The 15102-nt window shown below is 42.6% G+C and overlaps 1 protein-coding gene across 1 annotated transcript in view; it reads left to right on the top strand.

Annotated features, from left to right (window-relative positions):
• The first annotated feature begins 2386 nt into the window (after window positions 1-2386).
• Window positions 2387-15102, top strand: part of chst15 (carbohydrate sulfotransferase 15) — a 32027-nt gene continuing 19311 nt past the window's right edge. The window contains exon 1 of the mRNA XM_076092902.1: window positions 2387-2599. The gene's annotated coding sequence lies outside the window, so the exon portion shown is untranslated. The remainder of the gene's footprint in view (window positions 2600-15102) is intronic.

Raw genomic sequence — 15102 nt, 5'->3', positions numbered from 1 at the left:
CACACCACACGCACACGCGCGCGTCGCCTTCCTAATGTGTGTGATGACACACACACAAAACAAACGCGGGTATGCAATTGTCTTAGCTGAGAACACACAGGGAGACAGAACAAACAATAGCAGCAGCGTTTTTCCCATTTGTTTCTTTTCCAGTGACTTCCAGCGGGGTTTAATAGAGACGGAGGCTGAGACAGGCTGTTGCTGAGAGGCATGTCTGACTGCAGACGTGGGGCAAACCACAGGCGCCGCGACTCGTGTGCTCTGGATGACTTGCCAAGGAGATCACCGTCACCCTCATTATCATCATCATCATCAGTGTTGTTCATCAGAAGCTTTGAGGATGAATACTTGCAAACTGTGCTAATAGTTGTTTACATTGAGATCATCCTCGAGTGAGATGTACAGCAGGCGATCACAAAAATTCCTTTTTTTTGAGTAGATGAAATTCTTGAAAATCTATAATCTCCCTTGGGCTAGTTGTTTATTGCAATAAAGGAAAGGACATCCTGGCAATAACGGATGTTGGAGGCCTTTGAAACTAGCACATGGAAAACAGCAACTGAAGGCTTAATGGCAGCCATGAGGATGATGATGATGATTGACTCAGCGACGGCAGCAGTAGACCCGTGGTGGCATCTCTGAAACACAATATGAAAACAACATGTTTCCCAGCTTTGTAATCTGTGTCTCGCGGAGAGAACCGAGGCCGCATGAGGCTACCGGCGCGGCCAAGCTGCTCAATACGTCCGGATTCGTCATGACGAATCACCTCCCACGTCTCTGTTCCACATGCTTCCATGATCCCTGCTGGACTTCATCATGCAGGAATTGGGGGTCTGTTTGTCTGTCTGCTGAAACACCAGCAGATAAACACACATCCTCAAAGGAATGGGAAATGATTGGCCTTTGTTTTCCCAAGTAATTGCAGCGCTTTCTGTTATATTCCTTTGTCTTGGAGGCAAACACCTTGTCTAAATTCTCGAGCCATAGCGGTAATATCGTAGACGCCGCTAACTCAGTGCAAGGCCGAAGCTGAGCAAAGGAAACCTAACAAACGTACAGACATGATGTGGCCTGTTATAAATCCTGCTTTGCCTTAATGGTCTGAATAACTAGCCAGTGAGCAGCAGCTGTCTTGGTGGCCACGGTCCCCTCCCCCACTGTCACCCGCCCATAACCAACCCCTCTATAGACTCTGTGAGGACAGAGCACCACAATAATACAAAGATGGTCCAATAATGGGCAATTGGCTTGGGCAATAATATGTTATGGTGTTTTTTGTATATATTTTGTGACTGCAGAGGTCTGTAGTGTGTTTAGCGCATGGACTTAAAAGAGATGAATCAATGGTGAGCTTAAAGGGCCAGTTCGCGCAAATTAGAAAAAGCATATTTTCTCATTGACCATGCAGAGGTGTTTGTCTCATTAAAATGTAATGTGCGTCCTGAGAGATAGATTACTACTCTGTTAATCATTACCTTTGGCATTTTTATGGGATTTGTTGACAACAAGAAAAGCTAAATAGTAATTAAAGTAACATGTATGAAAACACATAGACCATCACCAGAATTTTAAATCTTTCCAGAAAAAAAATGTGGTTACTCTAAAAAATAACCACTTTCATGGAATTAGAGCGGTCTCTAACCGATCATCTATTTGTGTATGTCAAACCTTTCCCTGTTGTATTTGTGAGGTTATATGTGGCTTGGTAGGCAGTGATGCTGAATCGTCTCACTGCACGCATGAAATGTGTTAAAAGGATTTAGTACGAACAATTAAGATTTGATCAATGAAACTGAAGGAATGAATTAAGAGAGGGCACTCCCTCTGGTTGTGGCTGTTGATTTATTTATCCATCTTTTAATTAGAAGGCGAGTGATATGACATGCAACAAAGCTCCCTGCCAGGACTCCCACAGGGAACGCTGCGGCTATATGGCATGCGCCTCAACCACTAAAGGCCACTGGGACGTCCTTTGATTTAGAAAAAAAGAAAAATGCAATCTTTCAAAAGCTCTACTGTGAGCACAGCAAGTGAAATTCTATTCACCTCTATTGCATCAGGGTGGAGTCAGATATCTGAAACCGATATCTAAAAACCCGGGCAAATAAAACCAAAACTATCTGCATGACTCTATAGAATTTAGAGTCAGTGAGAAAAATATGCATTTGTATATTTGTGTGAAGTGGCCCTTTAAATTTGTCTGTTAGGAGATCATAGTTCGTATTAAGGGACCCCTGCTCACTGCCCCTCACCCTTACCCCACCACCAATAGAGAGAGAGAGAGAGAGAGAGAGAGAGAGAGAGAGAGAGAGAGAGAGAGAGAGAGAGAGAGAGAGAGAGAGAGAGAGAGAGAGACGCTGTCTCCCACCGTTCTTATCAGAGCTCGAGAGCGAGGCAGAAGGCACAGGCTGTCACATCGCGGAGAGTCTACAACTTGTTCACGTGTAACCCGCCAGCCGAGGAGAGAAATAATAATTACACGGACTTACAAATGCCATTAATCCGGTGACCGGAATGGAAATATACGAGCCGGCAATGACAAGTTGTTTGATCCGGGTGGTCGCGTGAGCGCTGCAAAAAAAAAAAGAAACTCATGGTAGGTTTTATTTCACACATTTTCTCTGCGATGTTTATCCTTGTGTATTTAGATTCCTGTACATGCTTTTTTATTTCTATTTTTTTTTTAAAGTTTATGTTGCTTTATGCTGTTGTCTTCATCAGTTCCGAGCCGGTGAAGTTCATGTGCCCGGGTTTGTTTAGTCTCGGAAAGCGAGTGCGTGCAGAAATGGAAAAGTTTTTTTGGTGAGGGGGGGGGGGGGGGGGGTAATTTGTCTGTGTGTGTGTGTGTGCGTGTGCGACCTGTATACAACCGGAGACATCGCCAATATAACGGGCTCCTTTCAGCGGAGAGGCGCCCGCCGCCCGTAGAGAATGAATGGGTCACTATGTATTCTAATCTAACTCAAGAGTTGACTCCGTTTGCTTCGGTTTAAAGTGGGAGAAAGAGCTGCTGCTTGTGGAGTTTACAGCATGTAGACTCGCGCATGTCGTGGAGGAATATAACACAAAACAAGCATATCAATTAGGCTACTGTTGGAACAATCTAATCACAGTCTCCATCAGGTCTTTGAGGGACTGCTTTTATTCCAAGAATCCGATATTTTGTCACGTTTTCTTTGTGCGGGAATATTGTGGCTTCCATTCATGAGATGCGTCGTTAGGCTCGTCTGTCCGTAAGAGCCAAAACAAAAGGATCTCCCGCTGACCAATGAGAGCAGGGGAAGCCTCGCGAGGGACGGAATGGTCCTCTCTTCTCTTTGTCCTATACCTGAGACAACAAAATAGACCACATACCGGACCTACTGGGAAATGCTGGCCAAATGGATCACCATGTGTAAAACAGAGAAATGTTTCCATTTAAAAACAACAAAAAACAACAGTTTTAGGTGACTGGTTGCACACACAGACCTTATGTGGATCCTATACAGATCATGTGATGAAGTACAGTGTGTTGAGGATCTGAGGAGCCATCACAGCACCTGCTAATTAAACGTCCCACAGTTCACACCACAACATCCCTAATTGACTCTTTAAATATAAAACAGGGATCTCTAGTCAGACTCAGTTAAACGCATCACAAGACATACGCGTCTACAATGGGCTCTATAAGCCGATGCAATATGGATTCACGCGAGGGTTGATACGTTTTGGTTAATGGTGAAGACGTGCCCTCAGGGTGCATCACATCACGTTAACCTCCTACTTCCCCTCATTACTTTCAAGTTGCAGGAGTTAATGTGCGGAGTAGCACAGGGGGGGTTTTAACTACTGTAGCTCAAGCTTTCAATTACTCACATTGTAGCTGATTATAGCTACGAGGGTTTCATACAAAGCGAACTGAATCGGAGGAAAAAGCAAGGCAGATGGGATGTAAATGCAAAAGTCGTCAAGAGCAGTTAATCGATTAGTCTAATTTGAATGTCTGAGTCATTTATCAAGAAAGAAAAAGTACTCTGGCTCTAGCTTCTCCAATGTGAGGATAAACTGAATATTTGGGCTTCGGTTTTTGACTTTTAACTGAAGAAAACAAGCAATGTGAAGATCATTATTGAGATGTGGACACTTGTGGTGGTCATTTTCCCACTTTCTTTTGACATTTTATAGACTAAACTAATAAAAAAAAACAATAATGAAAACAATGACTTGCCGTACTAAAGAGCACTTGCAGTTTTAAAGCACATATTTCACAATGAAGAGCGTGCAGCAGTTTGCTTTACAAGTTGACACAGTCAACAGTGTGGAAAGCTGAGGCGTAGGCGTCACAAAAATATCTTTCTCGCTGCACTATATCACGATACAGCGAGTGGGACGGATGATTAGAATGATTTAAATGCCACGACTGGCAGCCTCTCGGTTTTGTTTTCCCATCGCAGATTTCAGTGGAGTGACTGAAGTGATGAATGGCTGCGTCCGAAATAAGTCGAGCTGTAACATTTCCGGCTGATCGCTCTTGATTTAGATGCAGCGTTAACTTGGCTCTGCGTATACCGGGCTGATGAAGTATTCATTTGAAAGAACTTAAAGTAAATAAACAATGAATCACTGTTGCCACGCGTTGTCAAATCTGCATGTGAAACAGGACTTTGTGCAACATCATAAAGAGCATGCAAATAGAGACAGAGCTATGAATGAATAATAGGATATGCATGTCATAAGTCTTCTATCAATTATGAAAAAAGCAAGATGTTAGTCTTTCAACCAGACTTTGATTACATGTAAACGTGATCGCAGCGGGAAACACAGCTTTGAGATTGAATTCTTCCATCATTTGGGTTTCTTTTGAGATTCCAGTGACGCGTCTTTCAGTAACAGACCAGCTGTAGACTAATTATTGCAATACAGACAAAGAGGGAATGCCTTTGTTATTTAAATCTTCGGATGTCTATAAAAGGGAAGGGAATTCAATTGGAATGGCTGAGGGAACCTTTTGGGAATTCAATTTAAATGGCCTTTTTTTTTTAAAGCCACTTCATCATGCAAACTGGGCAGAACGTGGAAGCAAACATGCACAAGGCTGCTTCCCTTTTTCAAAATTCACGGAGGGCATTAGACAGTGACAGTGATAACACACATAACCTCATGTTTGCACTAATGTAGAACAACAGACTGGATCAGTTTGAGTCCAGAAGATAAAGCAAGTGTCTTGTTCCAATGTTGTTACAGCATTGTGTCTTTTGTGCAATTTGCAAAACATGCAGAGTGAATCTTTGTGCAGCGGAGCGGCTTTTATTAGCCGAGGCATTTGTGGCTCCAAATAAATACATTCCTGTGAATTGTACTGCCATCCTGCATTTACTGCCGCACAGATTTAACAGGCTGTTGCTCTTGTTTATTCGTACAGTTTTAATTTTCAAAGGAGAGGAAATGTGCCTCTACTTGGAAATAGATTCATATTTTCTCAAAGCTCTGGCTGTGTTATGACTCATATAAAATAACTAGAAATCTGAAGAAAAGATAAACACTGTGTTGCCCGACTTGCTGCCAACTTCCTATTTGCTCCACTTTTGTGTTTTGTGAGAACGCATGCTTGCCTGGGACATTTTGCATCCGACTGTCCCAGAGCCTCAATGTCTCCTCCCTGAAACCTCTGACCGGTCCTTTAGATACCCTGCGATTCCCTCGTTTTCCCATTGACTCACATTCTTGCCCTGCTCTGATAACTCCGACATCTCCCCCCCCCCCCCCCCCCCCCCCTGTTGGATGCATCTCCTTTTTCAGCCTGAGAGCCTGAAGCAGCATTCTGTTTCTCAAATGAAGCATTTGACCTCTCTTTGAGGGGTCTTTTATTTCAGTCACTACAGTAAGGTTAGTGTCAAGTATGCATCAGGGGCCGCAGTGAGCCGGTCGACGGGGCTCCTCTGGGGGCACAGGGCACATTCATGTTCATATGGACCCTCATCCATTGCGTATGCAGGCAACACTAACACATAACAGGGTCAGCTGACTGTCCTTCAAATATGATGTCCTCTAAAAGGCCTTTACTCACCAGGGGCACGACAGCACGCAAGTGCAAACTACTCGCCTGCAAACATATTTCGCATCAAAACTATTCATACCAGCAGCGATGTGAATTTGCAACCATAGCAAGACTTTTTCAATAAAAAGGTTTGAATAGATTTCTGCAAGCAGAGGACCAACTACTGGGAACGTATTGACCCAGAGCAGCATCTGGCAGTCTGACCGGGGTAAAGCGTTGTATAGCCTATAAGCTACTGTAAGATATGTTACGGCTACGCAGTATATGTCTTTTATTGTGAAAGATGAGAACGGAGGGAGCGGATCTGGCCTGCGCTGCCTTTGTCAACGTTGGAAGGAAAAATTAAGTTTGGCATCTTAGTACGGGTTACAGAGCCTCTGTGTTGTTGCACACTATACTGTACATTTTGCATATGTCCATTCCGCACACTCGCCGTTCGAAAAGCGCAGAAAAATTGACCTTGTTAGGTAAATTAGATAAATTGCCAATCATTTTATTACAGCAGATAAATCAAAGCCAAATTTACATAAAGGCCTTTACACACCTAAGTCCCGTGTGTAAAGGCCACCGCATTTCGATTTTAAAAACATACATTCTTAAATCGTACCTCTCTGTAGCATTGCTGTTCGTGTTTGGGCCCGTTTTGAAAATTGACCTCAACCTCCGTAGTCCTTCAGTGCTTGATTGACAACGAGTTTGTCAAAACCAATTAACCGTTATAGCCATTTATTAAGAAAACATGCCAAACATTCATTGGTTCCAGCTCCATGTGAGGCGTTGCTGCATTGTTATGTATTGTTGCAAATGAAATATTTGACGGTTTTAGACACAAAACAAGCAATTTGCGCTTTGGGAAATTGTGATGAGCATTTTTTCATTATTTTAATCGATGGACTAATCAATAAGAAAATAAGAGTTGTTTGCGCCCCTATATTAGAGACTTTATGGTTAACCGACTGAACACTGCACATCCCTCCTCATCAGCATGCAGATTGAGTTTTTGCATCAACATAAACAAACTGACTGTCAGATGCTGTTTTGTTCGGTGTGTCTATTTAAAGTGAAGTCCTGGGCCGCTCAGCAGCCTATCAAAACATGTCAGCCTCGTAAAGATGCCATCTTTAGCTTCACTCCTGTCACCAGTAACCCTTTGTTGCATAAATGTTTCATAGACAGGCTGCTGTTTTTGCGAGCTCGCATCTCAGTGACAGCAGGCTCCAGTTTTAGACTGAATGATGATCTGTAGGGGAGACGGTATCCGGCTGCCTTCCGAGTGCAGAAGTTGGACTTTGAAAATAATGGCGCATGCCGGGGACCGGTGATGGATGGATCCACCAATGAAGTTATGTTATGTATTACTGATGAGAGCAGTGGATCAGCGGGCCGGATTTATGTGGCTGTGAAGGAGCAACCACTCCAGAAGATGCTGTCTGACTTAAGCAGCGGTCCGAGGCTATTTGTCATCGTGATTGATGAGCTTCCAGTGATTAAGCCAATATGCTGACAGACATTAATCTGCTTTATCTCCTGAATGACTTGCACAGAAGTTTTTATTGGCTTTAGTAAACAAGGAGGGAGCGTGGAAGCATCTTGCACGCCTCAATCTCGTCTTGTCATAGACTCTAAGGTCTAAACTCTTTAAGAGCCATCATAAGTGGTCTTACTGTCATTATATGCAGTACTTGAGATGTTTATAAATCACATGAATCACTTTAAAAATGTCACACATAAGCATCTGCCTATAAATTCAAAACCACATATGCGTTCTGGACACGTTCAGATGCAAACCTGTTTTGTTTCTATGTAAATCCACAATTAAAAAGATAAAAACGAAGACCTTTTCAAACTGTACATAAAGAAATAATTGCAACAAATGATGTGAAAAAAGCATGTGACTCTTCTCATGTGTGTGACATGTCATTTACATATCTGTAAGTTACTGTTCTGCACTAACACGAGACACTGCGTGGGACATTGAGGTGCTGAGTAAGAAGGTAAATCTGGCATCCCAGAGTCGCTGTGTGCCGCTGCCAAGTTTGGGGGGGTCATTGCTTGTAATAATGACGCATGGGAAACTAAACTGGCTTTTATTTCCCTCACCATCTGCACCCAGTTGTGCCGTGTAGATGGAGTCTGGCGAATGACAACAGCCCCCCTTTTTTTCCAGCTACTGGTTTGATTTATGGGACCGTGTGGGGTGGGGATAATATTACTTATGCAGAGAAAATTGTGTTTATAATTATGTAAAAAATATCCCTGTTTGCTAAATACACAACTGGTCTTATCTCTTTATTATTAGCATTAAAATTGGGGGGGAAAAAATAAGAATAGTTAAGCTTAATTGCTTTTGGCTTTCCCTGAATTTGCTAGTTTTTTTGTTTTTTAGAGGAGCAGGTTGTGAGGCGCCGTTCCCCAGGGAGGTGCAGGAGAGATGAAGAGGGGGCACGGAGGGAGAGACGTGAGGTTCAGAATAAATATGCTGCTTGGGGTGAAGGGCAATTACTTTAAAACTCTAAGCACCCAATTGCTGCAATTTGTGTCCACATTCATATTCCTTCTCAGTCATAACTCAGTCAAATCTTAACAAACAGACACGTGAGACTTTGGCAACCCCCAATTAAAACTGATATTCACTCCCACATGCCCCAAAGGTGTTTCCCTGCAGCGAGATAATTCAAACTAAGGGACGAGGTTGGGATAGACGGTCGGGCGTTAAAAGTGTAATTTGAATTCCTACCAACAGACAAAGTTAGTTTCTTTCAGCCTTCAGACCTTCATCTTTCCCTCACCATAACCAAGCAGTTTTAGTTGATGGCAGGTCAGAAAAACGCTCGTATGAATTGGTTTTGTAACGGCATGTTTAGCTCGTAAAAGCTTCTGGTAAGAAAAAAAAGAAAAATGGGGAGAAAAGGCAAATTAGCTGCCGATTAGGCACTAAATACCTCCATGAAAGTTGCGTTTAAATCAAAAGAAATAATGAAATTACAGAGAGCATCCAGATTTCTGTATTGATTTCAAACAGCATTGAGAAACAATGCTCCTGTTTTTAATCTATATTTACGCTTCCCTTTGATCATGGATGCTGTCATGCGTTTCCATGGAATCCCTTAGGTTAGCAGTTAGACCCAGTATTAGTGGTTGAGTTTGTGTGTGTGTGTGTGTGTTTGTAGACAGTATCTGTCTTCCAGATGCCCCTCTAATGGGCCTCAACACAGACCTGTGGGGACTCCAACAATACACAGCGCCGGGGAGAGATTCATTTTCCAATTACCTTTGGCAACTCCTTTTAAATGAGCTACTGTGAAACCTTTCAATACCACGGCCATTTCTCACACTGAGTTTTAAGTTAAATTTATATCTACTCCATCTTCCAAGTAGCTGAACGTATAGATTAGTCAGTGTTTTGTAAGTGCATGCAGCAGCGGCCCCCGGGCGAATTCAACCATAGCAAGAGGTGACATATTAACTACCTCAGAGTGGTAAACAAAAAAAAAAGAAAAGAGAACTTGCATGCACTTGCCACCGAGCTGCACGTATGTCTGAGATCAAAAGGTCAACATCGAGTTCCGTTTACCAGACAGCCTGGAAATGTCCAGCAGAAGCGTCAGACGCACCTGCAGGTGCTGTTTGCATTTTTTCCAGGCCTTTTTTTGGCAGCGAGGAGGCACACTCTGATCCGGCCCGGGTCACAGGGAATGTGTACAAATGTTATTTTCATCGCTGCAGCCATCATTTTGTGGGATTATCCCTGCCAAGTTAATTTGGAGCTGGAGTTTTATATCTGTGCAGGCAGCTGCTGCCAGTGTGAACCTCTGGCAAACCGGAGATTTTTTTTTTACACTTTGCAAGATGGATGTGCCGTTGTAGTAAGAACATCCATCACCCTCCCTCCATTTATCAGGACGTGGCCAAGCAGGTAGAGTTGTGATTAAATTGTTTTTTTTCCTCCTTTTTTCTTGCTACAATCTACTTCCAGAGCATACTGAACAGGGCAGATGCATTATTGTGATTTATGCTAAACCTCACACTTAAATTACAGCGCGAGGGATCCTTCTGAGAGAGGTGGAACATACTGGCCACCCTTAAAAATTAAGATGCCTTTCAATTAATCCTCCGTATTAAAGAGGAGACCTCTTTATGCGCACCCTTAAATTGGAGAATTAACCTGCCTGCCTATCCGTTAAGCCTGGACAATTTGTCCAAGCCTTCATTATTGTGGAGTCGCATGTATAATGTAGCAGGGAGAAGATAAAGCACAGCAACTTATAAGTTGGAAATCCACAGGCCAAGTTGATATTATGGATCCACTGGGAGTAGCCTCCCTAAAACTGTTTGCATCAGGCCCACTCCCGAGCGGCGGAGCAGTAAGCCAGCCGACTCAGTAATGGCCTACGTTTTGTTAATTCACACGTTTTCTTGGCAGTCATAGGCTGACACTCAATCCGTGCACATATCCTATATCAGGCAGGAGGCTCAGTGCGGCTGAGAGATGAAAACTAAAGTGTGAAGCGCTACTGCACAGGATTATTACAGGTTTCCTGCAGAACCTTGAGGAAGCAGGGAATTAAGAGAAAAACAGGAAGGTGCTCCTCTTTTTTTTTCAGTTGCTTACATCCATGTTGCATCTTAAAAAAAAGGTGAATATCTTTGATGACGTCGAGTTACTCGTGGAATCCTCACAGCGTCAGGATTTGACAAAGATTGTAGTTTGCTTTTTTGGGGAGGTACTCCAAGTTTTTCTCCAGTTTTAGTCTTGAGTAAACAAATGTATTTGATGTTGAGAAAAAGCAGAGGCACGGTTTAAATGTAAAGAAAGTTTCGCTCAAGCCTCATTTGATTTACCAAATGAGCTCCTCTTAGTTACTTGGGTCCACGGTACCGTCATCATCGTCTCCTGTCTGCTGGGCAACTACAACTAAAATATATCTGTCTACTGAGATCAATGAATTACAAACAACACCCCAAGTGTCCCCTTCAGTCTGATTCATGTAAGGAACATTAGTCAATGACAAATGAAAGACTAACCACACCTCTACATATTACAAATTCACCGCACAACCATTGTGTTAACCTCGAGCGTTACGTGTAGTAGTCGCACGTACTTCAGAGCATTTCATATAATCAACACTGACGAATGCTAACAAGCTGCAAACTGATTGCTAATTAGCCTTAAGTGTGATAGATTTAAAACAATTACGTTATGATTTAATTGAATTTCCCAAGCTGGAGCCACCTGAATAATAAGTCACCACTGGGAAGAACGACAGCACTGTCAGGTGAAAACCTCTCGGATTACTTTCATTTCTCCATTTAATGGATTACCTTCCTCTTTTTTTTTTTCAGTATCAGTCACTCATGTTTGATGTTTTTGTTCCCGGCTTCCGTTGGGAATTTCTCGACCTTATTGTGCTCTCATGATAGCCCAGAGTTTACCGAAGTACACACTTTATTTAGATGTTGCACAGATGCGCCGTAAAGGCACATTTTAGTGGCGGTTTAGCAACTTTAAGTGCAGTGTGATTCCAGAGCACAGAACAAGTTCACAGATGTGTCCTACAAATGTCAATGAGTGTCAATGGGCAACAACATGTGGATGGAAAAATACCCTATAATTGCAGTATTGTTTATAATGGTAAATATAGCCTTGAAAGTCCGAGCCACAACATTTTTCAAAAAGTGTTACTTTTTTTCCCCTAAATTTTCTGTAAGCCGATTTGGATCTTTGCCATTTATGCTGCACTGTGGGTTCAGAGGCATTCCACTGGAAAGAGTAAACATTCCCATTGGATTAATTACCAACTGCTTTCCCCCCCCCCCCCCCCCAGCTCTGTCTGCTTCTTGTCAAAAAGGAAGATTGAACTTTGGTCCACATGTAGAGAGACTGCCTGTCAGGTCTCATAAAGAGAGTGAGGAGGCGAGCAGCTGCAGGTGTTGCTAGAGTGTCGAACAAATGACAAGTTGCTCGTCCGAAAGGAAGAAGTCAGATAAGGTAAAAGGACAAATTCTAGCATCAATTGTTTCACCTCAATTATTTTTGAATGACACTTTCACTTGTTAGTTGGACTGTTTTGTGGGAAGCTTTGTTTGTTTGCCACCTTCTAGGAAAACAGTTCTGATGCCGAGTTGTTAGTGGTGCTCGATATAAATGTTTCAAGCTGCCACCCACATTATTGGCGATTTAAAACATGAAAAATGGACCTTAAGGGGATGTGTAACCGATTGGCACGTATTTCACAAATCTAAAAACAAAAACAGTCCTCCTACGCAACACTGAGCGCCCAAGAATCCAGGTGATATTTCACGACTTCTCACTCACTTTGCTCCCCCCCCCCCCCACAACCTACTCACAATAAGTTTCCTCTGTCAGTCAGCATTATTTAACTCCGTCTCTCCGATGTCTTCCCTTTCAACCCACATCTCAAAATCTGTCAGCAATACAGATTAATATTTTACGAGACAAAAGAAAAAAAAAACATCTGACCACTGACACAGAAAGCTCGACAAAAGATAAAATGGAGAAACTAAATTAAAGTGACTGGAGGATCACTGAAAGATCTTATACCAAAAAGATCTCCAACCGTGGCAGGAGAAATATGGAAATACACGCAAGGATGTCTCCGGAATTATTTGAATTCATCGGAGTATACATTTTCTGAAGTTAGATAATAAGTTAGAGACACATCCAAGTTGGTCCTGATGCATTATTCATTGGAAGCTGCTGTGCGAACACAGCACTGTTTTACATATGCCCCTCAAACTTGAAGCTCCTTTTTTCGTTCACACCAGAAATCCCCGATTGTTTATCGCGTTGGAAATGCAGTTCTTCTATCAAAATTACAATTGTTTATTCATAATTTGATGTAAAGTAGGCTCCCATCCCAGATAAGACACATGACCTTTCACCTTTCCTCTAATCTCCACATTAGCATTTTAAGTCCCAATTTAGCATCAGAGTAAGTGTTCCGTGTAGAGACCAGAGTACCCCATGTGCTTCATAACATACCCATTATACTGCAATCAATAATTTAAGTAGCAGCCATTGTTTTCCGCACTTTTTAATGACACCATCATAAGCACTTATCCACCTTTAGAAGGAGCCCAGTCTGTGGGAGGCTGCCAGTGAAATTATAATAATGAATAAAAGATAAAGATGAAGGAAAGTGCTGAACTGGGACTCCGCCTGAGATCCCAGCTGAGCATCAGTTATGAATCCAGGGCAGAGGCCACATTTCTCGCCACCATCCGCAGCAGCGAAATCGTCCAAAGGCTGTGTTGATAATTTGACCCGGCGGCTCCTCGGTCGGGTCACGGTCAGGTCCTCTGGTCTCCTGGGGGGGGGGGACTTCCTGGAGATTAGATTCTTGATCTTTGGTCAACAGTGTGTGTGATCTGACGGAATGTGATGGATGACTTCTCCCCGGGTAATATGACGAATAAATCCACTCTGAGCCACAGTGAATACCGATCTTCTCTTTCTTGCTCGGGTTACATGATTGTGATTTACATGATGAGATGGGGCTGCAGCCCCCTGGGGGCACTGGAGCAGGAAGTGGCATATTTGACAGGTCACAGGGGCTCCCGCTCGCTCTATTATCAGTGGACTTCGTGGTTCATCGTAGCCCAATGCAATCCTATTTCCAGATGTTTATCTTGTGCTCCCAAGCTATTGTACGGAGTAATTTCACGCCTCAGTAGCTTGCTTCATTTATTCGCACAAACGGTGCCTTTTCCAATTGATTTGATTTATTTAAACAGAAACTAGATAAGGCTCATAATTTTCCATTTTTATCATGCATTTATGACAAGTATTTATTTTGATGATTGAAATGGGATTTAAAAAAAATAAAAAATCAACAGTACAAAAACCTGTGTGAAGATTTAACCATTTCTTGTTCACTCATTTGCAATATCTCCCCATTGTTAGTTGAAGCATTTTTTGAGATGTCCTCATCACACGAGGACCTCATTTACTGTATAGTTCAGTGATTAATATTTTCTTGCAGCGGGAAACATAACCTTTGCTTGTGTTGGAGACATTAACACTTAGTACGTTATCATTTTTGTGATTGAAACCAAATCAAACCCCAGTTTTGATACCATTTACATCTCTAGTAGTTACTTTTTTGGTTGTGGCGGAGTCTGCCAATCACGTGCTGGATTCAGATTGTCTTTACAAAGGATTCACAGGAAATTTACACGCATGTAATCCTACTTAATTTTATCTCACTAATAACAACCCCACTGTTAACTGCCCACTTCCTTTACGAAGTAACTTCTAATGAAAACCGAACATTTCCTACTGCAGGTGCGTCACATTAAAGCGTTTTACTTCCGAAACACACAGTGACTCTTACTGTGAAGCAGCCACAGGAAACGCAACGTATTAGTAATAGTACTCATCCTTCATCAAAAACAGTCTCCAGAACAAGATAATGGTCTTATTCTAAATAGTTTCATAGGCAAATCAGTTTTAAAACAATAGAACAAGAACTAGCTACAGCGAGCTGTTAAGATGCATTTTTAAAAATGGGTGCACATAACACCTATCCCCAGTTTATGGAGAGAGCTCTTGTCCCTTTAAGATCCCCTCTGCAAAATAAAATAGCCTTGATACTGGAGGAGGCAGTGTCAGTGTCATCAGCAGCTATTTATCACCAGCCCAATTTAACCAATCACAAGATTGCCTCAGCGTCACATGTCGGGCTCAGTCCCATGGCTACACCACCCTTGCAGTGGCCTCACGCTGAACTTTAATTATTGTGAGTGGCCTGGTGGAAAAACATCTTCCTGCAGCTGACACAGCGATGACACCCTTCTTTGTTCTTCCTTCCGACGGTACTTCCTGTGTTTTTGGTGGACGCCAACCAAAATCCACTTCCCGTCTTTTTGGGAAATGTTAAGGGGTCACGGCAGAGAGGATGAACAGACTGTTTATCAGAAGAGACCACGCATTAAATGCATGTTTACAGCCCTTCAGCTAGTATTGGCTTTTACAGTCAGCTCATTATAGCTCTTTGTGTAGAAAAAGCCATAAAGGTAAACTGCCCGAGTAAGCGGGCGGT

This window comes from Anarhichas minor, unplaced genomic scaffold (genome assembly GCF_050575085.1).
Source record: "Anarhichas minor isolate MPS153535 unplaced genomic scaffold, ASM5057508v1 ptg000017l, whole genome shotgun sequence".
Taxonomy (NCBI): domain Eukaryota; kingdom Metazoa; phylum Chordata; class Actinopteri; order Perciformes; family Anarhichadidae; genus Anarhichas; species Anarhichas minor.
Note: the sequence above shows the minus strand (reverse complement) of the source record. Positions and strands in the feature narration are given on the sequence as shown.